Source organism: Podarcis raffonei, chromosome 5 (assembly GCF_027172205.1).
Source record: "Podarcis raffonei isolate rPodRaf1 chromosome 5, rPodRaf1.pri, whole genome shotgun sequence".
Classification (NCBI taxonomy): domain Eukaryota; kingdom Metazoa; phylum Chordata; class Lepidosauria; order Squamata; family Lacertidae; genus Podarcis; species Podarcis raffonei.
The window spans coordinates 45,917,529-45,945,237 of record NC_070606.1 but is presented as its reverse complement, the minus strand read 5'-3'; the positions used below and the strand labels follow the sequence as shown (position 1 = coordinate 45,945,237).

Genomic DNA, 27,709 nt, shown 5'->3' with positions numbered 1-27,709 from the left:
TGTGCCAAGACTATTCTCCTCTGGAATACTGAGCAGCAGTCAAGCTGTTAAGTCAGAGTTACCTAGACTCAAGACATGATTTCTCCACAGATAATTATATTTTCCCTAAGGTAATGATTAATGCTTTTGCAAGTAACTCAAGAGACTTTACAACAATGATTTTGCAAGTACAGGCAAAATACTTCTTCTTGAAAAGGACATCCTGTTGCGATGAGCATGCCCTCCAAGACAAATCTATGTAACCAAGTGGAAAGAGTATAATAAAAGGAACGATATGATTTGTTTTTAAAAGCTTAAGCTGGAATTCTACTGAATGTGTCTTCATTTTACCTTCTCAAGAAAAGGATATTGCATATCTGACTGTTGAGTTTTTTAACTATGTGATTAAGAGGATTCAAACTCATTTTCTCTGAAAATAATATAAATCAAAATGCTGAGGCCCTGATCAGTCACTTACTAGTGGCAGCCAGGCCAACAGTAGCACAGTTTTGGAGAGAGATGAAGGGGGTCACAAGGGACTATGGGCATAGAAAAATCTGTAGTATTGCACTGAGAACGAGACGTTGACACATAAACTGAGAATGGCCAAGAGGATTAAAAAGATGGACAAATTTATTTCGGAATGGTTTGATTTCATTACATGGGTTAATAAAAAGGAAAATGGCAGAGCATTACCATGTCAGCAGTGTTCAAAACTCCCATTGTTCTAGGCGCAGTTTGCAACAGGGAATTTCATTAGTGCGAGCAGTTTCTGAGCTCTGGGTGCAGTACTGTGCCTAAGGTTTCAGATTAAAACTGCAGAGTGGAAGGAAAGGAGGACCTTTTTCTGCCTCCCCACTTCCAGCTAGTCTCTGAAGACAGGAGAAGAGACCCTCTTAAGAATATTAAGGATGTGGGCAGGGGAAGGACTAGACCATGTGAAAAATAAACATAATATTTTAGCTGCAGTTCATTCATTTTCAGCTTTCTATTCTTGTTATAAAAAAGTGTACCTAGACATTCCATTGTTGCACCCATAACCTAGGTTTAGGGTGCCATGTAGCTCCTAGCTTTCATATCTCAGTTTCTAACACTGTGTCAGCCTAGAACTCTTAATTGTTCACTCACACTGAAACATTTGGACAAGTCAGAAATACCTAAAAAGAATTAAGAAATAAAATCTGTGGATTATTAATGGGAAGCATTTTAAACTAACAATGCATTTAATTGTCTATGAAATGCTGTATTAGTTTTGTAATGCTTATGTGTATTTTTATAATTAAGAAATTAAGGAAACTTAAATAAATAATATAAAATAAAGAGGATTCAAAGGCTTTGCTTCCCTAAGTGATTTGAGATCTCCTTTCAGAAGTTAATATTTTCCAATGCATGCAACATTCCTGAGGCTTGATATGACCAGAGCCCAACATGATGCCAAGTTGTTCCCTAAACGCAACAAAGCAATTTCTCTAGAAACAGATAATTTTATTCAAGATGGTAAAAGGGCACTGCTCTGTTTTGAAGAACCTATTCATACATTCTTTGGCTGCATGAATGTGTACATGCAAATATGGATTTACAGAACAGTAGCTTCTTTGTTAATTGAATGTATAGGCTTCAGTTTAAAGCCACAAAGTATGTTTTCAAAACCTACCTACTAACCCTCGAGAACTCATGGACTGTTTGAGCCATGACTCCTCACCATTTGCAGACAGGTGCTTAATAACAGCACCCATCATTCGTACTTCACACATCTGCTGTGAAAAACACGGGTGTAACACCAGCATATCATAGAAGTAATGCTTTAACATTAAAGAAATAAAATAAAATAAATGCAGTTTGCTACATTCACAGATTGATTTCTCAGAGCTTTGCTTCCAGGGTATGATTTGTGTTCCAAGGCCTGAGATAGAAGGGAGCTGTAACATGTCCTAAAGCTCACCCTTATGCAAACTCTCATGTATGCCGATTTAATTCTTCCCACCATCAAGAGTACCATCAAGAGATGGCTATCACAAGCACTGGAAGGAATAGCCATAAACTGTGCTTGATACATGGAAATGGAAAACTTTTAGCAAATAATTGTTTTTCCATGTTCATGAAAAATCCCACACTGGGTCTTTACGAATTTGTAATAGAGAGTACCAGGGTTATAACAGACCTGCTCCCTGGAACAATATCTCTCACAACAGAATGTTGCTATGCACTTCCATGGTTCATAAGGCAGAGCAATGACAATTTCTTTTCACTAAGTGTCTCTAAAATCACACTCTAGCATTCTAACACACACACACACACACAGTAATTTCCATGGATAGCAGCAGCCACTTTGATCTCCTATGCTATCACAGTAAGAGGCGAGTCCCTTTCTATAGGCACATACAACTATTCAGTAACATGGAAGTGATCCCACATCAATTCAGCTGCGTATTTTATCAGAAATAAAGCAAAACAATTAAATGAACCCAATATGAATTGTGATTCAACGCAAACTGGAGTGTCTGAATGCATCTTTAAAAAGCAAATGCATTTTTATCCTTGAACTACATTAGTTTCATTAATTAAATGGAGTCAAATGATGCAACAATTTCCTAAAGCAGACCTCACTCTTTGATTGTTGGTAAAGGGACGCCATCTTATACGATCAGCATCAGGATGGTCTACATAGCATCCTTGAATTGTCCAAGTGCTTTCAAATAACTCATTCATTCTCACGGTCTTCTACTGCACAATACTACTTGTCAAAATAAGGGTGGAGGGAATGGAGTCCTGGAAAGGTGAGGGTACCACAACAGCTGCTGCACTGCAAGTAGCTTGCCTGCACCCAGAAGCTTGGGGCGCGCTGAGCTCAACACGCCCCATGCTTCGGGCTTTGCGCAGCTCTCCGCTAGCCGTGGGAGAGCTGCGCAAAGTCGCGCAGCTCTCCCACAGCTTGCGGATAGCAGCCTGTTCTGGGGGCTGGGGTCGGGGGGAGCTCGGGCTTCCCCCGCCCCAGCCCCGCACCTGGGGGAGAAATAAATTTTTTTTTCTTTATTTCCCCCCCAAAAAACTAGGTGCGCCTTATGGGCCGGTGCACCCTATGGGGCGAAAAATACGGTAATAAGCTCCTTTAAAAAAATCCAAATGGTCTCTCTACCTGTGTGTGCGCAGGCAGATACTGAAATTAAGAGCAGCACTCCAATGCACAACAGGTATCTGGCAGGACCCTGAGAGATGAGCAAGTTGCCTGCCTTCTAACTCAAATGGCTGCTTTTTCAAGGACACTTCTCCAGGCTAAATTAATCTTTTGGCAGCTAGCACTAAGTAGGCTGCTAAAGAAGCAATATTTCCCCTCCACTCGGGCACAGAGGTCATCAATTTCAGTCCTCCAACACTACAAATAAAGATATGAGGAAACGGAAGAAGGGGGAAAAATAACAAATCTAGTAACCAAGGGAAAAAAGCAATAACGTCAACTATACCATTGGGTGAGGGGGTGGGGCGGTTAGGGAATTATACACACTGCCTTCTGGAATGGATAGGTTTCAGATCAATGAATATGGTTGAAAACTGATTTCTTCTTCTTCTTGTAATGCATTCAGTCTGAGGAGTACTAGTTCTACGAACACAGGGCCCTCCAAGTCACTAAGGTAGCAAAGGTTTAGGGAGACTTCCTCAAGACTCTAGATTGCAATAATGTTCCGTTCTAACAGCTTTGTAGTAAAACAAGTCCTAACTGGCCAGTCATGAGATATTTATACGCACTAGCACAGAGCAGCTGCTTTTTCTGCTGTTCCTCAGACTTGCAGAGTAGCAGAGAAGACTCCCAACTTCCTCTGGATTTTATTATGTGGATGAGAGTGACACATTGCTCATGGGCTTTTGCTCATGATCAGTTTTCAGCACAATAGAGTACTTTCGTTACCCAGCTGTTGTGTATATTTCACCACCCTTAGTGATGCAACACTCCTTATCTATGCCTGCATTTTTTAATATATCACTGGCTGTGTATTCCAGTGCTTGAGCACATGTACAATCCGTTCTTTAAAAGTAGGAAAAACTTGCAGAGCTCTTCCCAATCATCCCAATCTTTTCCATGCCTTTGATTTTGTTTCTTCTCTCTCTTCTTTGGAGACCCTTTGCCCCATTGTGGGATGCATGTCTAATTACTTTACAAAAAAGCGGGAGGGCACACATTAACAGGTCTCAGAACCCGTGTGTGTGTGTGTGTGTGTGTGTGTGTGTGTGTGTGTAAGTGCACACAGACAATAAATACACTTTACCAAGGCCCTAACCTGGGCTACAAAAGTCCATTAGTTTCAGGGGGATACTGAGGCTAAAATTGCAATCCTGAATTCTGTACACTTTCCTGGGGTATATCATTTAAGTCTACAAGAATAGCTTCTCAGTAGATATGTCTAGGATTACAACCTAAATTGTACATCATGCCTAAGGGTTTTTATGCAAAATTACTTCCTTTTTATTTACATATCTATAGATCTCCTGTTGTGAAATTTGCCAAAGCCAATCAGAGATAGCGTTAAAACAGAGCAAGCAACATTCTGAACAGTGAGCTAGAAGAGGCCTCCTTTGAAAAGAATGAAACACATGTAGAACTCTAGGGCTTGTCTTCTGAAAGACAGAACCGTGTCCTCGACTACAAATCCCAGGAAGGCAGGAAAGCTGAAAAGGTCTGGCTGCTGAAGGGAGCAGGTTAGTGCTAATGTAAGATGCACAGGCTCCAGAACATGTGAGCAAATCTAATAAATATCCAGTCTTTAGAGTCTATAGAATAATTGTCACTGGATACCAAGGGCAGGAACAGTATCCAAGGAGTATTCATTTGTCAGTGCACACTTGTATACTGTAACTAAAATGCATGAATATTATACTGTCACATATAGCTATAAATACAAAGCCTGTGAGAGTCAGTGCAATGTAGCATCAGACTAGGAACAGAGGGGTGCAGATTATATCCATTCTCAGCCATGACACTCATTAGTCCAGTTATTACCTCAGAGCTTACCCTGCCTAACAAGGATGGTTAGAAGGACAGAGTGCTTCTAACTATGTAGAATGGATGGGGTAGAGAGCAGTTTAAATATAATCAATCAGTCAGACAGAAATGAAGGGGGTGCATGGGTCCTATTCCAAAGAAGATGGTTCTCTATTTGATGTGTTTTCTATCTGGACCATGTTTGGTTTGTTAAATATAAAGAACCCTAAGAAAAGAGAGCAGGGGCCAGGATATTGCCCACCATCAGTTAGAACCTGGATTGGAAAGGCACAGAAATCACCAGTTCAGTCTTCATGGACTATGGTGACAGACCCTGTATTTCTATTTCAATTATAGCAATTTCTAAACTGGCATCTAAATGTATAAAATAGCATATGCAGATTGTATGCAACCGTGTGGCATCTTTTTTAGTGATAACCTTTCCTCTTTTTCAGTCAAGTGGGGCCTTCCTGCAGAAATGTGAGAGCTAAAACAAAGGGATCAAAAAGAAGCCCTCCATTATTATTTTTCAAAACAGAGACGGTACTAGGTGCAGGCAGAGAATAAATGTCTGGACCTGACAAGACTACCCATACTGCAGCAAGGACATTTTGCTGAAGTACAATTTATTTCCCTCCCACCCCTCTCCCTCCCAACTTAGGTTCCGATCTTAGTGACATTTGAACTATTTCTGCTAGATCAACACCAGCAACTATAAAGAGAGACTGTGACATTTTATGCAAGCAAGGAAGTAAAACCCTGGTGTTATTTCATGGGCCTTCTTGGCCTGAAACTTTGGCAGATGCTCCTGCTACACTATGGACCAAACTATATTGAAACCCAAGGGGGCTCTTTCCATTCCCAGCCAGCCATGCTATTCAAGGGTCCACCCAGATTTTGCCGTCATATTTTCTCTTCCAGAACAATAAACGCCATCACTATAGATTGGAGCCTGCTTGAGTGCACTGGGAAGCTATTACTGAGTGATGGAGAGAGTGCAGAATTGGTCCTTTATCCCAGAATATCCACCAGCAGGCTCAGTCACTGCCTTACATGGAATTCTTGGATATGGCCAGGGTTGGCTTTCCTTGCCTATCTATCTCTTTACGTTCCTTTTTGAACAGGAGCAGCTCACTGAAGTTTGGCCCATGTGCTAAAAAGCACTAATTGTGCCTCTTGCTATGTTGTTTCAGGTATGTGTGACAAGAGAAAAGCATTGCCACATACAGCAACACAGTTAAATTATGACCTCCCACTCACCCAGTAGATTAAAAAAAAAAGGGAGTCAGGAATCAGCCATCATTATGGAGGGAATCTGAATAGCGCTAGGGAGAGTGTGTGCAAGGAGAGATAAAAGGTAAAATGAAAGTTATAAATAGCAAGCAGCATTCTGCCATCTCTGAGTAATTGCACCCACACATTTACAGAAGGCACAAAATATCTCTGGAGTTCTGATTAGCTGGCTATGGAAAGAGATTTTGGCAAGAACAGAGGTATTAAGGACTGCTGTTAAAACTGGTTCTCAGTCAGACCAATCCAGGCATTTTAAAATTATCGTTGTAAATAAGGACAACTTTATTAATACCAATGACTAAATAAATTAAAGTTATTACCAGCCCTATGTGATTATTTATTCTCATACAGTAGCCATGGGAATATGTACCTTCTACAGTGGGCACATGACAATAAAGTCGTTTTGTCAAAACATGATGGAAGTGGCACAAACAGACGTCCAAGGATTAGCCTGAATTTACACTTTACTTGTTCCCATTTATGGCCACAGTGAACCATGTATTCATTACAATCCAGTACAAAGTTGAACAGGGTAACTGTATCCCAACACTAAAAATCTGACTGCTGCAATGCGGCACTTAAAGCTGCCTCGCATTTCATTTACCAGAGAGTATGTGAATGGTGAGAGCAGGACACTGTGAAAACTGTACAGCCCACATGTGTTTCAGTGTACAGTGGTACCTCTACTTACGAACGTGATCCGTTTCAGGGTGCCATTCGCACCCCGAAAAGTCCATAAGTAGAGCACTGCTACTGCGCGTGCGTGAAGCGCGCCGATCGCTTCTGCGCATACACCCGCAGCAAACCCGGAAGTAAACACTTCTGGGTTTGCCATTTTCATAACCTGAGAAGCCGCAACGTGAAGCAAACGTAACACAAAGTATGACCCTACACCCATTTTGGCTCTGACATGTGGAAACAAGCAGCTGCAGGCATGTCTCAAGTTATGACAGCCTCTATGCCAAACAGTATCACATTCAAGATGAGAAGAAACACACCATATATAATAACACTTACAGGGCAAAATTATGCTTGTTTAACTTGGGACAGTTTCAATGGGACTTACTTCCTTGTAAGTGTATTTAGGACTGCAGCCTTAGTCATGCTTCAGTTCACTTGAATTTCAACCCATAATTGATCAATGGAAGCCAAATTACTGTGGGTTGTACCCAGTGAAGTCATCCCGTTAGCTCAATAGCATCTGCCTGCATATAATGGGACTTCCTCTACCTTTCCCCCCACCCCACTCCTCTTCCAAATCTGTTCTGGGGATTGTCCCCAAATATCCAGATCAGACGGAGGGTGCATAGGCAGAAGACCTTGAGTTACAGTAATAGTATAACTTGGTTGGACACAACCCTGTACAGTATTTCCTCTGCACACAGACAGGGGTTTTGCTGGGAGTGGGCCCTGAATCTGCTATTTTAGTGTTTTTGGCTACGTAGTGAATCTGGGGGAAACTGATTTGGAGGGTGGGCCTTAGTAATTGGCAGTATATTAATTTGAGGAAAAAGATTACTTTATCTGGATTTGACTGTGGGTAAGGAATAGGAACTGAACTGTTTCGGAGCAGGAACTGTTGGGAAATTAATTGAGGTAAATAAATTGGGGTGTAAACTGATTTGGGGTGCAAGTTGGGTGTAAAAGGGTTTATCCAGGGTGATTTGAATAGAAAATTAGTCTTTCTTTGCCCTGGTACGTATAAATTAACATTTGCACATTGTATGCAAATGTGTCTCTGTAGGACCTCTGCTGCAAACCTTTTAAATACAATCTCCCTGCACACAGACACCTCTGAGAAAACTGTCAAAGGCAGTGTATTATTATTATTATTATTATTATTAAAAAAGAACAAACTTGCTCCCTACTGCATGCATCCAGTAAATAACACTGTTTCAGTCTTTGCTTACAAAGTGACTAGGTATCACCAAAGCGTTTTCAACATGTCAGAGAAAATAAATGCTTAACCTGGTACCTGATACAAATGTCTCCTAATAAGGAGGAGCCAAACAGCTGCAAGTTGTCTTAATTGGCACAAATCTGGCAGATTGAATAGCAAGTGTGTGTTGCCCTGCAGCATTTACAATTTCTTACTTTCCTCAGATTCATTAAATACATTACAGTCTGTTCCCTGAAGATGGCCCCTACGTGCGCTGGCTGCAAAGGAATCAGTGCCGACATTTCGAGCTGAGGTATGAATATGGAGGAGGGAGGGAATGCTCCCTTCCCATCCTACATACTTTTTCTTGGAGCAAAGAGGGAACCATCTGTATCCACTCTCTTCAGTTTAGGAAACCTTGCAGCAGAGTTCTTGTGAGGCTTCTTTTCAGCCATTGCTAACAGAGCTCTATGTACTTTTCACTAAATATATATATATCTCGGAATTATACACCAGAGCAACTCAGACTCCTATTTTGCATAATTTATTCCTGCTAATGGCGAGAAGGAGCAAAGAAATGTCAAAATTTTATTTAATAGTAATAAGGGTTAGAAACATTTTCTTTAAATAAATAAAAATAACACAAACGTTTTCAGGATCATGAATTGTGTAATCAAAATAAAAGCATGCATCTTTGCACACTTTCTTGGAATTGTAACTTGCACATCTAAACAGACAAAGGAAGGATATTGGAGACAGTGATACATGGTAACCTTTGAAGTAAGGCGGGCATCTCAGGCCTAGTAGCCGATCTACCTGGCCCTCAGGACTCTCTCCATGCCACACACCCTCCCTGAATGCCTTTGCCTCACGAGAATGTGTCCTTGAACTGAGATAGTCCTTCTTGCTTACATTGATGAAAATAACAAAATATCAAATAACATGGTACAAGCAGAATTCAAGAGAGACCAAATGCCCAGCAAAGGAAAAAGTTCCCATTGATGATGTAAAGTCTGTAAAGTGAAGACAAAGGGTTCAAACAAACAAGCTGCTTCAAGAACATTACAGTGTGGACAGTCCTTATAAAAACATACTTCCTGGAAATTAATTTGATAATTGATTTGCTCTTCTTATCACAATGACAAATCACATTTTGTTGTGGCCATCTTTGATCTCGGGAGAAGCCAAAAGGAGGAGTTTAAATATTCCTCCCCACCATTCTATCGTATGCAGAATGTGATGTGATATGGCAGTACATTTCTCTTTCCATTGACTTCCTGCTTCTCAAAACAAAGAGCCATATTTATCATACAAAATGGAGCTGCCCCACCTAGCGAAGTGCTGCCAAGGCTTTAACAACAGGCCTTCACATAAATATCCCCCTGTGGCCTATGATACATACAGCTGTATTTTTAAAACCAGTTGCCTTGTGGGGCTTCGCTACCCTGGAGAGTTTCTAAATGGCTTTATGCTATGGGATATTACCTCTCCTACTCATTTTATGAAGCATTATCAAAAGGCTTGTAACTATTATTGTTCATCATCCTCCCTTCTCTGCCTCACTGCCTATCTCACGGCTTCTATGAGTATTTAACTTCTCTTATTTCCCGTCTCCCTGACATCTGCTTATCTTACTGCGAGCGACTTTTGCCTTCAGAAGCTTTTTCTTCCAGCTACTGTCTTGTCGTTCCCCTGTTGGCTGCTTCTCTAATCCACCTTCTGGATTTCTCTAATGTTCACCTTCTCTAATTTTCTTATCGTCTGGTCTTCTGTCACATACACATCAGCCAACAGGGTTTACAGTCAGTGCACAGGGTAGTGAAGACATCATTTATCTACCTTGGAACTACTTGGGCAGCTCTGGCCATTTTGTCCTCTCAGCCTCGTTTCTTCTATGATGTCGGAAAGCCTTTGTGTAAATTCACAACTAATAAATTGCAAGGGGAGGTGTCTGGAATATGCATCCTTGAACTGTAATGATACATTTTGCTTGCCCCGATGAAGGGATGTGTGCTTGATGGGGTAGAAACCTCTGACTTTACACAGCGGGCTTCATAACAGCTGTGCAAAAGTTAAGAGTCACACCTATTGCTCTTCCCACTTTTATCTCTTACCTTGTTCGCCACTGACATGTAACCCCCAGAAAAAAGGTTCCCTCACCCTTGTCAAATCCCCAACATAAACCTGTAAAAAAATCATATTTTTTTAATACAACACATCCTCCTAATTGTAGGGATGCTAAATTTAATCCTCAAAATCTTGAACCTTGTGGAGTCTTCACCTAAAAGGCAGTTAAACCAGTTATATTTCATATGAATGGGTAGAGAATTGCTAAAGGAATGTTCTCTTTTGCAAGCAGCCTAGCAAAGTTTTTAAGGATAGTTCTGGCTAACACAAGCACTTAGCGTTCCACTAAAACAAGATGCCCAGCTTCTTTACCATATTAGCTCTTTGGATGCTCAGGTGTCTCAAGAAAGCAGCAGGGATGTGAAAGATTCCATTTTTTCTCCAATACCATTTCACATATAGCTGGATTTCTAATGCTGAACAACAAGTTCACATACCATACCCATGTGCAGATGTAAGACCTGACATGTATATCTTGGCATGCAATCTGTCCTTTTCTTTTTTTAAGAACAGGAGTGCACAAATTGTGTGAGAAGGATGTACACGCATATCCAAACATATACCATGCTCCAAATGAGGCAAGTACTGTATTTTTGCATGTATAAGAAGACCTTTTCTCTGAATTTTTTTGTGATAAATTGAGGGTCGTCTTATACATGGGTTAATATGCTAAGTAAGCGAGGGCTGGTGCTGAAGCGGTAGCAGGAAAATGTCAGAGAGGAGGCTGCTTACCCACTCTTCCTGGCTTAGGAAGAATATTTGGTGAGCGCCAGTATGCGGTGTATTACGGCACCAGTTCCATCAGCCAGAGCGGGGATCGTCAAAAAGCTGCTCAACAGCTCAGCAAACTTACAAAAGAAGCTCAACAACTGTTGAGGGCTCCCAAAAACAGGGGTCGTCTTATACATGGGGTCGTGTTATACACGGTATACAGTGGTACCTCTGGTTAAGTACTTAATTCGTTCCGGATGTCTGTTCTTAACCTGAAACTGTTCTTAACCTGAAGCACCACTTTAGCTAATGGGGCCTCCTGCTGCCACCACGCCGCTGGAGCCCGATTTCTGTTCTTATCCTGAAGCAAAGTTCTTAACCTGAAGCACTATTTCAGGGTTAGCGGAGTGTGTAACCTGAAGTGTATGTAACCTGAAGCATATGTAACCCGAGGTACCGCTGTATCTGAATAAACCCAACACTACTTTCTGAAACCTACTGCATGCAAGTGTGTATACACTCAGCCATTGCTTTAAAAGGTTTCCAGTTATATGTTTCAAACTGGTAGTTACAGAGGATGACCAAGCAGTGCTGGAAGCCTCTCACGTCAAAAAGACAAGCAACTATCTCCCCACCAGCTGGGATGCCCTCATGGGCCGATTTCACATCCTATGCAAACCCCTATCAGTGTGTGAACCAGCAGGGAAACACTGAGGGCTGAAGAAAATGTCTGGGCTTACATGATAGGAAGGAAAGGGGAAAACCTCAAACCATGTTGGGCAAATGAGCATCCATAATACAACTTATCGTAGCATGAATGTAAAACTCTTCTATTTCTTTACCAGCCACCAGCCCCAGTGATATTTTTGCTCTCACAAAGCTGTGGATAAATTTGCCTGCCCTACATCCAAGTTGGAATATGGAACAATTGTTTGCAGACAGGAACAGTAATCTACATTAATAGGATGGCACACCACACAGAGTAGTCAGTATCCTGCCCAACTAGCAATACAAGAGCTGTGGGTAGACTCATATGAGTGCATTCTCAGCCTTCTTAAATCTCAATATCCCTATGATGAATTAGCAGTATTCTTTACTGGCATGGAATCTCAGGGTGTAGTATTAGCATCAAAGGGGAAGAGCATGCAAAACTCAAAGCGCCACTGCGCCACATGGGCAGAGGACTGCACTGCTCAATGCACTCCCATTTGTAACTTGGCTGCAGTTTATACTTTTGGTCTTGTCAGATTGGACGAGAAAGGCAGAATGTATAAATGTCAGGAATTTTAATATATTGCATTAGGTGCAGAACTGCAAACAACAACAACAACAACAAGTGAGTTGGAAGTTTCTACATATATATGTTTTTAAGGATATAAGAGAATCTCTGCTACATCAAAAGCCAGGCCAGTCTAGCACCCTGTTTCCCCACAGTTGAATGTCACAATTGGATGTGACAATAGTTCTCCACCACTGAACACCAGCGACTGGTATTCAGAAGCAAACTAACTCTGATCTTGACAGATACCCTGAAAGATGACTACAAATAGAAGAGCCATTGTGACGAGTAGTTATGGTGCTTGACTAATTCTAATCCCCTTTTAAAGTCATCTATGTTGGTGGCCATCGCGGCATCTTATAATATAGTGAATTCCATAGTTTAACTATGAGGTTGTACTGATTGGGCTGGCAGGTAACACGGACCATCTAAACCTAACCAAGTTTCCTTTTGGCTTCTCTTTGGAAAGAGAAAAACCACCAATATGTTCTGAAGGGGGAAATGGAAACACAGGCACCTGTACACACTGCATAAGTAATAGGATGCATGTGTACAAGAAAGCACAATCAGGCCAAAGCGAATACATGCTGGTAATTGACAAGTGAGCATTTAGATAATGAGCAAAACAAATCCATTTGATGAGCCTATGGGCTTGACAGTACTTCCAGTATTTCCTCATTGGCCGATGAGAGTGGTTTCATTGTACTGTACATAGATGACAGAGCATTTCCTTTTCAAATGTCATAAAGGATAAATTTTCAGAGAAAGACCTAATGCTCCTTAAATTAGTGCTCCAGTTTGTTAAGGAGAATTTTAGTGCTCCTGTTTGTTAAACTATGGTATGTCAGGTCTCCACTGTTTTAGCAGGTTTATCAACTGACTCTAAACGAGTTTACCTGAAATAAAATTAACTAAAAAACAATTCCTACTTTTTACCACGACAGCATTGGTGCCATTAGTCCATGCACCAACAGTAGTTTCAAAGACCCACCCACCTCACCTGCCCACATCAAGATTTCGCCTAGCTCAGGTTGAAACTGTCAAGACCACAATCACCTTGATCATGCTTAAGTGATCCTCAAGAAATCCCCTTTTAGCTGCTATGACTGTGAACATAGTAGGAGCTTAAAGAGATAAGAGGTCACTTAAAGGGTAGATTACTTTCAAGATCACTTCAAATTGCACCTAATCCCTTTTAAGCACCCTGCCAAACTCAGTATGTGAGTGGTTAAAATGTAGGGGTTTTCAGACTCATGTCAAGGTATGGCAACAGTGATATAAGCTCGGATGATGCTCTTCACTTATCCATTGAAAGATTCAGGGCAGACAAAATAAAATACTTATTCGCACACTGTACAGTGGATGCTCAGCTTGCGAACATTATCCGTGCGGGAAGCACGCTCGCAATCCGCAACCTGCAGCACCATGTCTGCGCATGCGCGGGTTGTGATTTGCCGCTTCTGCGCATTGCGCAAGCACCGAAACCCGGAGTAACCCATTCCAGTACTTCCAGGTTCGGCGTGGTGCGCAACCCAAAGCATCTGTAACCCAAGGTATGACTGTATAGATAAACTATGGAATCTGCATGCACAAGAGATAGCAAGAGTAAGTAAGAGCTGACAGTAAGAGCTGTTCGACAGTGGAATTTGCTGCCAAGGAGTGTGGTGGAGTCTCCTTCTTTGGAGGTCTTTAAGCAAAGGCTTGACAACTATATGTCAGGAGTGCTCTGATGGTGTTTCCTGCTTGGCAGGGGGTTGGACTCGATGGCCCTTGTGGTCTCTTCCAACTCTATGATTCTATGATTCTATGATTCAATGGCCACCAACTTGGATGGCTTTAAAGGACAATTAGACAAATTTGTAGAAGCTAGTCAAAGGCATCTGGTTGGTCACTGTGAGAAAAAGGTGCTGGACTACATGGGATATTGTTCCAGTCCAGCAGTGCTGTCCTTATGCTCCATGATCTTATGTACAATGGTATTTTTTAATATTCCTTTAATGGTTAAACTATGATAATTGGCACGACAGGATGTTACCCATACAAAAAGGGTGGGCGTATTTCAGGGTCACTGGATTAAAACAAGCATGTCCACTGCATATATAAATATGGAAACAAAACATACACATCACCACCACATACAAATGTGGGCACACGCACCTTTCACACACATAGAACCAGACAGGGCTCCTTCCCCCAAACTAAAACCTTTACACAGATACAGCGGACAGCTGCAGCTCCTCACCTTCCTATTTCAAGGCTGGGAAATTGAGACCCCTTATTTATGGGAAGGGAGGGAAGAAGAGGCCCCAAGAAACGAACAGGGATGTGGCAACTATGCAAAGCAGCACGCACCACCCTGCTTGCACTGGGAGCATTTTGGATATACCCAAATGTCTAATTAGCTGTTGAACAGTCACATACCAAAAGATGTAAAATGAGGGTCTTTTTCTGGGATGCTGGGCACAAGAAACAGTAAGAAAATGCTTTGATGTTCCCTCACCCCCATCTCCTTTATTTTAAATATGTGCTTCACTGCATTCAGAGGGTGACGGTCAACTAAGTTTTACTCAGAGTAGACACGCTGAAATTAATGAACATGAACAAGTTAGGTCCATTAATTTCAATAGATTTACTCTGAATAAAACTTAGTTGAATACACCCTGGGGTTTTGTTTTTTTTAAGACTGCATGTTGTTTTAAAAAATGTATACGGTTTAAATACAAAAATAAATAAATACCTATGATTTCATTGAAAAACATTAAGCATATGCTCAGCAGCTTCACCTTCCTACTAAAAACAGGGAGACTTAAAAATATTTTTTAGCGTGTGTCTCCTTACTCAATTTGACTACTTGTAATTTTGGTATGAAATGCAAGATTAAAAACTGCAACTATTTCTTTCCCTTTCTAATTATAGCATTGTACAAAGATAACACTAAACCAGCCACTCCATGCTTTGTTACCCTGTTCAGCTAAGGGGGGAACAAAGCAGGAGTCCCTGAGCTGTGTGAAACAGCACACAACTCGTGGACATTAAGGTTAGCTCAAACCACAGCTTAATTTAGTATTATGTGCAAATGTGGCCTTTAGATCCATGCAAGAACTTTAGCATTCTAGTGTTGCTTATTAGTAGTACATCTGCACAACACACAGGATAAGAACTTTTTCTAGTGAAAAAGTAAACACTCTTAGTAGTTCACCCAAGACGGCTAGGCACCATGGCTGCCTAGTTCTCAAAGGCAACAAACTGCTAATTGCAATTTCCCCAGACTTAATGACAAAATGACATGTAAGTTTGGAATTTAGTTGAGCTGTTGCAATTTTCAGCAATTCGGCATTACATTTTTTATGTTCCTGGCAACTATCTCTAGTCAAATGCATTTAGAGCAGGTCACCTAGAAGATCTGTCAAACTTAGCAAGTAGTTCCATATGATCTTGTCGGTGTCATAAAAATCTGCATAATCTCAAGTATTCGCAGGACGGTTCTGCGGGGGGGGGGGGGAGTTTTCTGCTGGACACGGAGTACAAACACCAAAAGAAAAGAACATGTGAGAAGCTCCAAAACTTTATAGTACTAGATATATCCAAGATTCATGGATCTCATTGGACCATATCCAACCATAACTGCTAACTTTATTTTATTTAAGCCAAAAGTTAATGACTGGAAAAGCGAATGCAAAAATATGCTGAGTATATAACCTGCCCCAAAGGGGAACAGTGAGCCCAAGAGAACCATGGCTATGTTTTCTGCCTTTGGTCTGTTAACTTAGCAGGATTATTCTGATACTGCATGACAGTTGCTTTAGCTACCCCATTAAATTATAAAATTCCCTTCCCCTAAGGAATTTAGACACAGAGTTTATGGAAGACTTTAATAATATTAAGACTGCATGCATTTTAAGAGTTTTTCTTTCCAAAGAAGAAGTATGAAAAAAGACAAACACCTTTGCTCCCAAAAGTCTGAATCCCAGCTTAAGTCTTTCTAAAAATTTACACCCAGTAATATTTCCAATCACAGCATCACTCTGTTATCTCTGTTGATCAGATTTTGCTCTGCAACTATTTTATTTGGTTTTAAAACTGCATGATTACATTTTTGTACAGTATCCTGAGACCTTATGGTGAAGGGTGGGTAAGAAATTTCTTAAATAAATGTTCCCTTAACAGAAAATGGTTGTTGCTTTTTTGACAGAGACAGCTTAGAATTGGTGTTCTTTTAGGGAACACATTTTCATTCAGGAGTGCATAATCCCTAAAAGGATGCTTCAAACAGATCTCAGACATCTCCATGCATCCCATCTGCTACATAAGCTATTGATGGAAAGGGCAGAGGAAACCCAGCAGGAGATGCCACCAAAACATACCCCATAGTAGCCTAACTTTAGATAGGTCTGTGCACTTAGATGCCAACTTCTGTTTGAACCAAGTCACTTTTTGTCTGGCTTTGGCAATTCATGTTCATACTGCTAGACCCCATGACTGGTTTCTAGCCAATATGTTCAGAGTCCTACCTATGCGACTACAGAAAAAACAGCATTGGCCTCTAAGCACTGAAGGTCCTGTATTTGAGATTCAGCACTTTAGGTCTGGCATTGTTACCAGCTTGCGCCCGTAAAGCTGTGTGTTCAAATACCACAGACTCCATGGCTGAAGGAGAGTCATGGGCCTGTACCTTAGACCTGCTTAGAGGAGGTTCCATAAGTTAGCACGACATTTGCACATAGAAATGTCCCAGGTTCAGTCCACAGAACCGCCAACTAAAAAGATCTCTGGTTGCAATGCCTTGGAGTCTTGTCACCAGTTACGGTAGGCAATAATGTCCTACATGAACCAATGATCTGACTCATTTGGAGACAGCATTTTCAGAAGGGCTCAGCTATGTATTTTCTTCAAATATCCGAGTTCTAACATTTTTATTCATTCATTCATTTTTTGTAAAAGTACTTCTGGCCCAACTTTCATCTATGTAATTACCAGGACATGGTACAACATGTATGTAAACAAACCCAATATCAAATGTAATATACCATAATAAAACCATAAAATACCTCAATAAATAAGATGAGCAGATTGAAACAAGACAGCAGACTAAACTAAACCAATTAAAATGCCTGGGCAAATAAATATGCCTTAAGATGGCACCAAAAAGAGAACAATATTGGAGCCAGGTGTGCTTCTGAGGGGAGGTGCTCATCAAATGATGCATCCCTAGAGAGAAGGCTTTCTTCCACATTGCCATGCACCACTGAACCTCCCTGACCAAGGGATACAGATAAGAGTTTTAAAACATGGTCATCTGTCATGTATTGGGGTCCCAAGCCCTTTAGGGCTTAATAGATAAGAACCAGCATCTTGAATTTGGCCCAGAAGTAAACTGACAACCAATCTAACTCCTTCTGAATCAGTGCAATGAGATTCCATCTCACTCTCCCAGTAAGCATTCTGGCAACCACAGTGTCAATTTGGGAACAGGTTTTGATATCAGCATTACTGGTGTCATCAATCTGCTCCTTTCTCACTTTTTGATGTGTTTGGGCACACCTTTATACAGAAATACAGGACCACAGACACACTTAACCGATAAGCATTTAAGGTCACAAGCTTTATATTTAAGAGAGTAATCAAAGGAATAAGACCTCAGCACCTTTTGATGATTTTGAATTAAAGCACTTACTGTATATACTCGAGTATAAGCCGACTTTTTCAGCACATTTTTTATGGTGAAAAAGTCCCCCTCGGCATATACTCAAGTGAGGCGGGCAGTGGCGGTGGAGGGATGAGCGGCCTGAAAGGAGCCCTTTCTTGCCGCTGGTCCCACCGCTGCCCGTCTCTCTCAAGGGCGGGCACAGGAGCCACAGTTGGGAGAGGTGCGGCGGTCCTATGCCTGCTCTTTCGGGCTGGTTGTTCTTCCTCCGCCGCTGCCGCCGCCACCAGGTTTGTGGTGTGGTGAACCAGCTTATACTTGAGTCAGTAAGCTTTCCCAGTCTTTGGTGCTAAAATTAGGTGCCTCAGCTTATATTCGGGTCGGCTTATACTAGAGTATATACGGTACCTTTTGTGTCAAGTTAGAGGGTAAAATAAAATAAGGTAGGCTAGGGAGCATCTGAGAACCCTACCTATGGAAAATCTATCTCTTAGGGCTAATTCCAGGTTTGAGGGGGGACCAAGTAGTCGTGGTGCTGCCACTGCACTGCCTTTTTAGCTGTGGCCACGCTGCTGCTTGTGAACACTGGGGTGAGGTGAGGTGGGGCAAGGCAGTGGCAAGGGCAAAGGAAGCACTAGACTGGCAACTTGTGGCGGTGCAGCTGCTCAGTCTCTTCTGCCCTTGGCACTGCCTTATCTCATCCCATCCACATGCTGGTGAGCAGCAGGACCACTGCAACCAGGTAACCTGCGCAGTGGCAGCATCCCACTTTGTGCTCTGTGACTGTCTGGTAGGTTTACCTGACTGTTGGTGGCAGCAATTCCAAGAGCACTGGGCAACTGGGTCTTTTAATTTTCCACAGTGCCCCAGAGTGATGCTAGCTGCTGGAAGTGTCAGTCCAGTGCAAAAAGCAAGAGGGGTGAGCCTTGGCAGGGTGCTGTGTCCCCGGCAGCTACCCAAGCATTCCAAATACCAACTCAGATCTTCTTTTTCAAGGTGGAAGCTTACAAAGCTTACAAATGGGCAAAGTTTACAAAGACCTTTGATCATTTGATTAAGGGTTTTATACTTCTTGATGATATAATTCATGCATGCTAGATTGCTGGGGGGCCCGAAACACTGGTGATACTTTGTACGCAATATGCTTTCAAATGAGCTTTTGCAGAAACTGTATTAGCTAAGCTAATAATCATGATAACTTGCAGAATGAGTTGTGAGAATGAAAGCTATGTCTTTGTTAGCATTTTACAGATAAGAGCATGCGTCACGAGGCGCTTCAGAGAGGACACCCAGCAAGGCAGTGACCGCGCTCCAACTTGAAGTCGGTTCTCAAGGCCATGTTGAACGTTTTGCCCAAAGGACAACACTAGATCAATAGAACATTGTTTCAATGTGCAAGGAAAGAGTCAAATTAATCCATGAAACCCAAATTCATTAATAGCAAAGCTGTAACTTGTATTGGTTAATGTTCATTGAGGCTTCCAAAGGGAAGGTTCTGAAAACACTTTATTCCTATACTGTTCCTTACAGATCATTACAAAGAGCCCAGCCATTTGCCATCATGTACATACTGCCTGACACCCTCCTTTCTAGTAAGAGATGGTGAAAACAACTTTAGAAATATGTATGGCTATGTATTTCATATACCTTTGAAATGCACAGGTATCCAAAATCCTTCAGCGATGTTCTTTGTTTCCTTAGTCACCAGAGATGGCTTCTGCCATGGTCCCACTCCTACCTGGTGGAGAAAATGGGGTAAAAGGTATGAACATCGTGAAAGAGGAAGAATAACTTTTAAAATACATTGTTTAATCAATATAATTAACACTGATATATTAATTTATATTAGATGTTTCAGCCTTAAAAAATAATTTTTAGGCAAGAATAAAATAGCACAATATTTTTAGTTTCAACTGCAGATATATGAGCTGGTCGGCCTTTTTTCTCTTACTTCTTCAGAGCTCAATCTCTGTCATACCAGAAAGAAAATAACTAATCAAGAAAAGGAAGTGTTAATGCAGGCATGGTTTGAAACATTAGGCCAGATTCAAGAGGTATATATGTAAATAAGCAACTGCCTACATACATGGATATGTATGTGGAATTCATATGTGAATTGGCAACATGAAACCTGGACTTGTTCTTAATTACATTAATATCTAAAATGGGTCTAGCTCAAACAATCTCCGGTGGGCTATGAATTACACAGCTCTGTGAGTGAACTGGATCTTAAGTTTATCTATCTATGTGGATTATGGAGACATGGCTTTTAAATGTATGCAAACAACATGATATTTGAGATGACTACTGTAAAAGTGTGTTTAGAAATAAACAACTTTTTTTCTCAAAAGATATTTTGGTATTTGATGTAGAAGATGGTTCCTCCATTGCAGTAAATAAATATTAAAATGAATGAAGTAATTGACAATGCGCCCTTTAACAATACGCTTAAAACCTGCTTTCTGTGGTTGCCCATCTCAGCCATCTAAATGCCCATCTCAGCCATCTAAATAGCAGAGCAGGCCCTGTTTCTCTCTCACACACACAATATGCAAAACCAATCCAAACCTTTTCAGCTGTATTGACAAATTTAACTTAAAAAAAAACCAACTAGGCAACTAGGACTGCCAGGGTGTGTGGGTGTGTGACACTGAATATTTCCCAGTCAAATAACTTTCTGTTTTGCCAACAGTGACTTCATTTAAACAGAATAATGCCTGTCCTACTTACTCCTCCCTGCTCCAATAACGAAATTTTATTACAGCACATATTCTGCTATTTGCTTCACTTTGGGGGCTGGGGACGGTGAGAAGAAAAGTCAAGCACTTCAGTTGCCCTCAAATCAGATTTTGATCTCCCCGGTATTATCCGAATTTTAACAAAAATGTTTGTAAATGCTTAAGTTGGAGTAGTCATAGCATTGGCTCCATCATTCATGTAAAAAGCTGTCATAGCAAAAAAAATAGGCGGAATCAATAGCCCTTGTCTTATTTTTTGAGAAGCTAGTCCGAGGTTAGAAATATGCTGTTGCTTATTCATATTTCCTACCTATGTGGGCAGGTTCATTTGGATTTGAGTAGTAGTTTGGATTTGATATCCCACTGTATCACTACCCGAAAGAGTCTCAAAGCGGCTCACATTCTCCTTTCCCTTCCTCCCCCACAACAAACACTCTGTGAGGTGAGTGGGGCTGAGAGACTTCAGAGAAGTGTGACTAGCCCAAGGTCACCCAGCAGCTGCATGTGGAGGAGCGGAGACACGAACCCAGTTCACCAGATTACGAGACTTCCGCTCTTAACCACTACACCACACTGGCGTTAAACATAAGCTTAAACAAGGCAAATGTCTTTAAAAATGGCCTCCAGCAGCCACCAGCACTCTAGTCCTTCAGCCAAACAGATGGATCCAGCTATTCATAGGGCAAGGGCTCCTTCTAGGCTGAAGCAGCGGTCCAGGTGTTGGTCCATAGTGGAAAGTCACCAGGCCCTATAAATCCCTTCTTTCTAAGCTGGCCTGCTAGTGTCAGGAACTCGTCCTAGTACATAACACAGACTCTTTCTCTCACTTCATCTCATATGAGGCCCAACTTTGCTTTATCCAATCTGGTATTTGACCTCCAGCCTGTTCGTGACTACATCACATGCCTCTTATCCTTGGTTCCTGTCTGCCTAATTGGGTGCCTGACATCCAGCTAGTTCATGCCCATCCCTCCATGTCAGACCCAAACTAGGCCCCAGGGCTAACAGTATAACAGCAAACACCCAATGGTTTTTCTAGTAAATATCATGGCCACAATACAGCCAAACTTGCTGTGCTTGTACAGATATCTTTTTTGTCACAGCAACACTCCTACCACTAGTAAAGCAGGCCAAACACGCACCAAATTTTAAAAAGCAATGTGGTAAGGGCTTCTCTAACAAAAGCAAATCAAACACCCCAAGTTTTGCACTTTGACCGTAGCAATTCTGCCTCCATCCTGCTCTTGTATAACGAGGCTTCCATGCATCCACAAACAGGCTGAATTAAGTAGCTCCTTAAATGAACTGATCCGAAAGAACTGAAGGTCTACACAGCTAGTCCTAAATCTTTCTCATGTGAGATGTTCAGGGTGATAAAATGTAATGGTATCTGAATGCATTTGCTCCTTGATACACTATTTGATTTGATTTGAGCACTTCCTCCAAGCTGGGGCCAGTTAACGTCTGACTCTTCAGATCTTTTGGACTCCAGTTCCCATCAGCCCCAGGCAGCAAGGCCAGTTCTTAAGAGATGGGAGTTGTAGGCCAGCAACACCGGGGGGGGGGGGCACAGATTAACCACTGCCACCCTTACCAACAAAACTTCCAAGGGTACAACTCTGTAGCAAAAATAACAGAGTCCCTTGCAAACCTGACAAATGTTTCACAGCAGAAACATTCATCAACTACTTGATGAAGTGGAGTCTAGACCATAAAAGGGCCTCAGGCCACCTTAAAGATCTGCAAGGCTCTTTGGTATTTAAACAGAATGAGGGCTTTTTTATATACTTTTGCTATTCTGTAAAACATTGTTTGCTGGTGCAATAAATACTAAGACAACAAAAATAGAAAAAAGGGACAGAATTAAATACAATGCAGCATTATACGGAAAGAACTGAATCTAAAGCAGAATATGTACAAAGCCCAGCTTCAATACACATATCCATGTATGTAGTACTACCTCAATGCAAAGCAACCATTCATGAACCAGTGGAAATATTGTGGTACGGCATTACCTCTGAAGAAGAAAGGAGAACAATCTCTATGCCAGATTTTTAAGCGACAGCCATACAAACATGAGCTGCATTTCACTTATTACATTTTATTGATCACTCCACTGGCTCTACTGCTAGCCCATTTATATGACCACTTCTCCAATCACCCACGAAATCACCGTGTGCGTTTTATTTGTTGAAAGTGGATATAGAAGCATTTTCTTTCCTTGCAAATATCGAAAGCCGTGATGTTTAAAGCATATGACCAAGTGAGGTAGGTCAGGCCACACTGACACCATGTATATCACGACTGTAGAGCAAACCATTCTTTCAAGGCAGAGTTATGAAAATTGAGTGTTTGAGTGTTTGAGAAGTGAATGGAATTAAATAGGATTTCGGGAGGAGAGACCAAATGCTCCTGGAGTAGATAATGTTTTAAATCCTGATTACTGGAAGCCAACATTACTTTCTGCAGCTTGGAAGTCACTTTAAACCTGGTGTGATATTTATGCTCACCAGTAAAAAATTTTAAAAAGCATTTAGAAATAAAACCTTTAACATCTGGGTCGAATCTAAAGCTGAAGCCTCCTTTTATCAACATATTACATAATAAATTGTAGTTTGCTTTAAACATAATTTCTCTACAGAGATATCTATAGAGATAAGTCTACTTCCAATCTGAGTGAAAGTGGCCAAAGGTTTCCAAGGACACATGTGTTAGCTACATGGAAAACTGTGCCCCATTAACCTTAATTATTTCATATTGTATTACTTGGAGAGAAATTGTTATCTTAGTGTAATATTATTTAAAAGCATTTCTAAACCACTTAATATTTTAAAAAATCAGATCAGCCAATTGAATTACCCAGCTGAAAACTGGACTCTGGTAAAGTACAGCATAGGGCAAAATAGACAGGGTCAGAGCACACACACACCCCTTTGAACCCCAACATCTACTCTGGAGCATTTGGATTCTGTCCAAGCAGATTTGAGGGCACGTGAAAAGGATGGAGAAGAGAAACCGAAACTCCTACTCTGCAAGCGGATTTCCATTGAGCAAGTAGGCAATGGAAGTATGTTGCCCATAGTTTTGCAGCCTTGTCAAGTAATTGCTCTCCAACTGTCAGTTGGATCTAACATCATTATTTTTCCTTACATTCTACAGTTCTGAACTGACCAAATTTTGGAATATTTCTAACCTAAGATTCGGAAGACATCTTCTAAAATGTAGTTTCAAAATGAATAGGAAATATGGAAGTATGCCAACTACTAGAGAGAAACTATTTAATTGATAGGTGGATGGGTAATCATGTAAGAGTGGAGTTGCATAATTTTAGGATTTCCTGGGCACCTCCCCAGTACTCCTTGGACCATCTTATGGTAATCTGGCTGTGAGAAACATCCATCAGCTTTCAAGTCTCCCCTATACTTTCATGGATTGATCAAAAAAGAACCCTGCAAAGACATAGCAATAGGAACTTGTCCGTGGCCAGTGAGTCAGCTTCATTGAAAAAAGTAGATATTAACTCAAATCCCCAAATGCGTTAGCTACACACAACTGACGTGGAGAAAAAATTTAACTTGTTTCAGTTCAAAATGCAAAGCTCAACTCCATTCTCTGGCTGAATACCTAATTGCTTATCAAATAAACACAGGTTGTTTAATCTGTCCTTACTGGATTGCCCCTGATAAAGGTCTTCTTGTGCATTTCAGATTCTAGGAAAATAATCTAGCAGGTATTGGTGAAGGCTTTTGCAAGAAAAACCCAAATAAACAGAGGCTGAAATCTTAAACGCTATGGAGCAAGCCCCACTAAATGCAGTGGGGCTTAATTATGAGTAAACATATATAGGATTGTCTCATAGGGTGGTAAAAAAAACAACAACCAGCACTCTTATTTTTCTGTTACTATGCAAGCATTTAAGTTTAACAGAACCATTCCTCAGTTCAGATATATTTTTAAAAAATGATAGAAAAAGGGAAATAAATTATTTCGTTAACCCAGTAAGAATATGTGGGTTAACATTAATCAGTGAAGCCAAATGTAAGGTGTTCTTCACACTGGGGGTGGGGCATAATCCTGTAACAAATATGCATCCAATTTCATAATTAGTACCATTCTCTGGTTGCATGCCTGTTCTCTCACAGTATCGCTTGCTTAGTTGGCTTTGTATCTTTTCCCTATAGTCAAACTGCACTGTGGTCTCCCGAACACAGGGCAGAGCTTGTAATCAAGCAGCCTACGTCTGCTGTGCTGCCAAGACTACATATGAGAGCACACTCCTAAATCATCTCAGCAAAAGGCACCATTTCCCTTGATCCAAAAAGGGGCTGTGAAACCGAGGAGTCTGCTCCGGATTTTACAGTCTCCCTCAAGATTTCTTTTACAGTGCTAACAATCTGCAAACTGTTAACCAATCTAATACCAAATATCTGATCTGCACAAAGTTCATCTAGAGCAGGAGTCTAGAAACTTTTCAGACCCAGGATTCCCCTTTAACCCAAACATGCATTTGGGGACCCATTTCTTGATCTTTTGCCATATATTTGCATAGTGATAGTGCCCCTGTTGTGGCCCACCTTGGCTCAGGCTGTGACCCACTAGTGTGTCCTGCCCCACCAGTTGAAGAGTGTAAGCGCGCGCACACACACACACACACACACACAAAACCTACAGTCCAAGACACACTGAAGAACAAGGAGTGCTGTTACTTCCATCAGTACTTGTAACATGGCTTATGCTATTAACATGCTAGTTGATCAATACTATGACATCCATTTACCTACTCAACGCAAACTTTATAAGAAACCTAGGGTGGTGGTCAACCGCTTTTTTTCAGAGTAGACACACTGAAATTAATGAATTTAACTTAGTCACGTTCACAGACTTGGAGTAAACCTTAGTTGAATGCCACCCCTAGGCTCTGTAAAAGCAAGATGTAATTGAGAATTCAGGAAAGTAACACATTTAATCTATGATTATTTTTTAAAAAAAGATAACTGGTTATGCTAGTTAGTCATACTGCACCCCCCCAAAAAAAGTGAATACTAAAATCCAACTTCATGCTGAGCTTGTTTTAATGGAAGCATAAGCTACCTGAATACATGCAAACATATAAGTCACATCTGAGTAGACTGCCAGTGATATAATGGTGGTTTGGAGCATAGACTATGACAGCCCTCCATTGATCAAGCATAACAAAATCATCATGCACAATACACTCACTGAGGCTCACAGTATGCAGAAACATTATCCCGAGAAACGAGAAAAAGAGCTAAAAATAAAATGTGAAAAATATGGGGTGCAAGGGCAAATGGGACGTACAGACATAAACACTGCTGGCAACTGCTGTTATGAACAGAGATATAAAACACTCATGAATAACGAAGCGTTTGTCAGCCTGCTTGTGTCCAGGCCGACTTCTACATTTTCATGAAAGGGGAAAGAGAAATGAAGCCTGAGGACTAAACTCTCATATAGCTGACAAATCAATGACGTACTGCAAAACTCTTAACTTTAAAAGAGCCTTTCAAGGGCAGATTCTTTCGCCATGTGCAAATGCAATCCATACAGTAAAGTCTCACTCCCGTCAAATGATCATCACCATATTTATAGTTATGGCTACGTAAAGAAGAAACAGAAGAGGAACACATCTAACCAGGGGGGGTAGCTAGGAGGGGGAGGGGGGAAACGTTAGCACACTTCCAGTTGGTTAGCAGCAGTCCCAGTGCATGGTCTCAGTTCAATCAATCAGGGCAGGCAGCCTTTTCCTTGTCCACACGCAAAGTTCAATAAACAAAATGATAATTCCTAAACTCACCCCAGCTCCCCGCCCCCAACCTCTTGTCCCTTCTCTAAGCTCGCCTCTCTTGTTTGCTGATAATGACAGCCCAGAACGATGGAGTTAGAAACCGGGTTAAAGGAGCACACACGCACGCATACACCCCAGATCAATCACCATCGTGCATTCCCCGCTTGCTCCTTCCCGGAATGCCAATAGCAGCCTTTGCAGTAGCAGCAATAGGAACTTGGTCCCCTGTCTCTGATCGCTCCTGTCATCTCCTCATCCCAGGCACCGGCAAGGAAGCGGAGCAGAATTTCCCAAACACCAACAAAATAAAAATTGAAAAGTGGAGAAGGGGGGGGGGGGAGAAGGAAATAATAGATAATAAATAGCTTCCACCTCAAGCCATCAAGAAAGCCGCTCTTTCTCTCTCTCTGTCCGAGAGGGGAATGAAAGTGTCTCTGCTCTACTATTCTACACATTGTAACAATATCTGCCCAGGACGAGACCAACGAGGGAGAAAGACGGGGGGGTGGAGAGAGGTTTTGCAGAAGGGAAGGTCGGCGTGCAAGCGCTCAAAGGCCACCTTCTCTTACCCCAGCTAGAGGACTTGGGACCCCGCGTCACCAAGCCGCCCCGCTGGGCGTGTGTCCCTGCGGGAAGCGCCGCAATCTTGCCAAGGCTGCGCCAGGACTCCCCTGCCGAAACGGCGGTGCTGTATTGGACTGATCCTCCCGGAGAAAGGAAATGGGCTTGTCACTTCCTGGGTTGTTTTCTCAGCGAGTGCGGCTTGCTTTAAAAAAAAAAAGTATAGGAGGGGGTTGGAATTAAAATAAAATAATAAAATGATAAGTGAATAAGTGAAAGGCGCTGGGCTGAGCTCGTGCCGGGCTCCTGCTAATTGCAAGTCCCTTGCAAGCAGCAATAGCAGCAGCAGCTGCAGCAGCAGCAGCCACCACTCACTTGCTGTTAGCAGGGCGGACTGCGTAGCCTCTGGGGGAATGAAAGGAAGGGGAGGCAGAGGCAGCAGCAGCCTTTGCAAAGCGAAGGCTTGGAAGCGGCCTTCAGCCCATCTCTTACAGGGCTCTTGTTGCGTTAAAGCCGGAGCAGCAGCTCGGGGGTGGACGGGCGGGTTTGTGACTGGGGCCTCTGCAAGAGGCTCTCGCCGGCTGCCAATCTGCTTCACATTATCGTGCTCTCCCGGTTCCGGTCAAAGCGCGGGGCCTCTGCCATCAAACCGGCATCGCATCTCGCGGTTGGTTTGTTTAAGTGACGATGAGAGTTCCTATTATTCAGACGATTCCT

The 27,709-nt window shown here is 41.8% G+C and overlaps 1 protein-coding gene across 4 annotated transcripts in view; it reads right to left on the bottom strand.

The window, feature by feature from the left end:
• FAM53B (family with sequence similarity 53 member B) overlaps positions 1–27,349 on the bottom strand; it is a 110,977-nt gene extending 83,628 nt beyond the window's left edge. For 2 of the 4 annotated variants that reach the window (XM_053388948.1, XM_053388951.1), the window contains exons 1-2: positions 27,001–27,349; positions 19,535–19,625 (exon numbers count right to left, since the gene is read on the bottom strand). The gene's annotated coding sequence lies outside the window, so the exon portion shown is untranslated. Of the gene's footprint in view, positions 1–19,534; positions 19,626–26,564; positions 26,713–26,803; positions 26,881–27,000 lie in introns of those variants that run through there. The other 2 variants (XM_053388949.1, XM_053388950.1) reach the window with 2 other exon arrangements.
• Between the last annotated feature and the right edge of the window lie 360 nt (positions 27,350–27,709).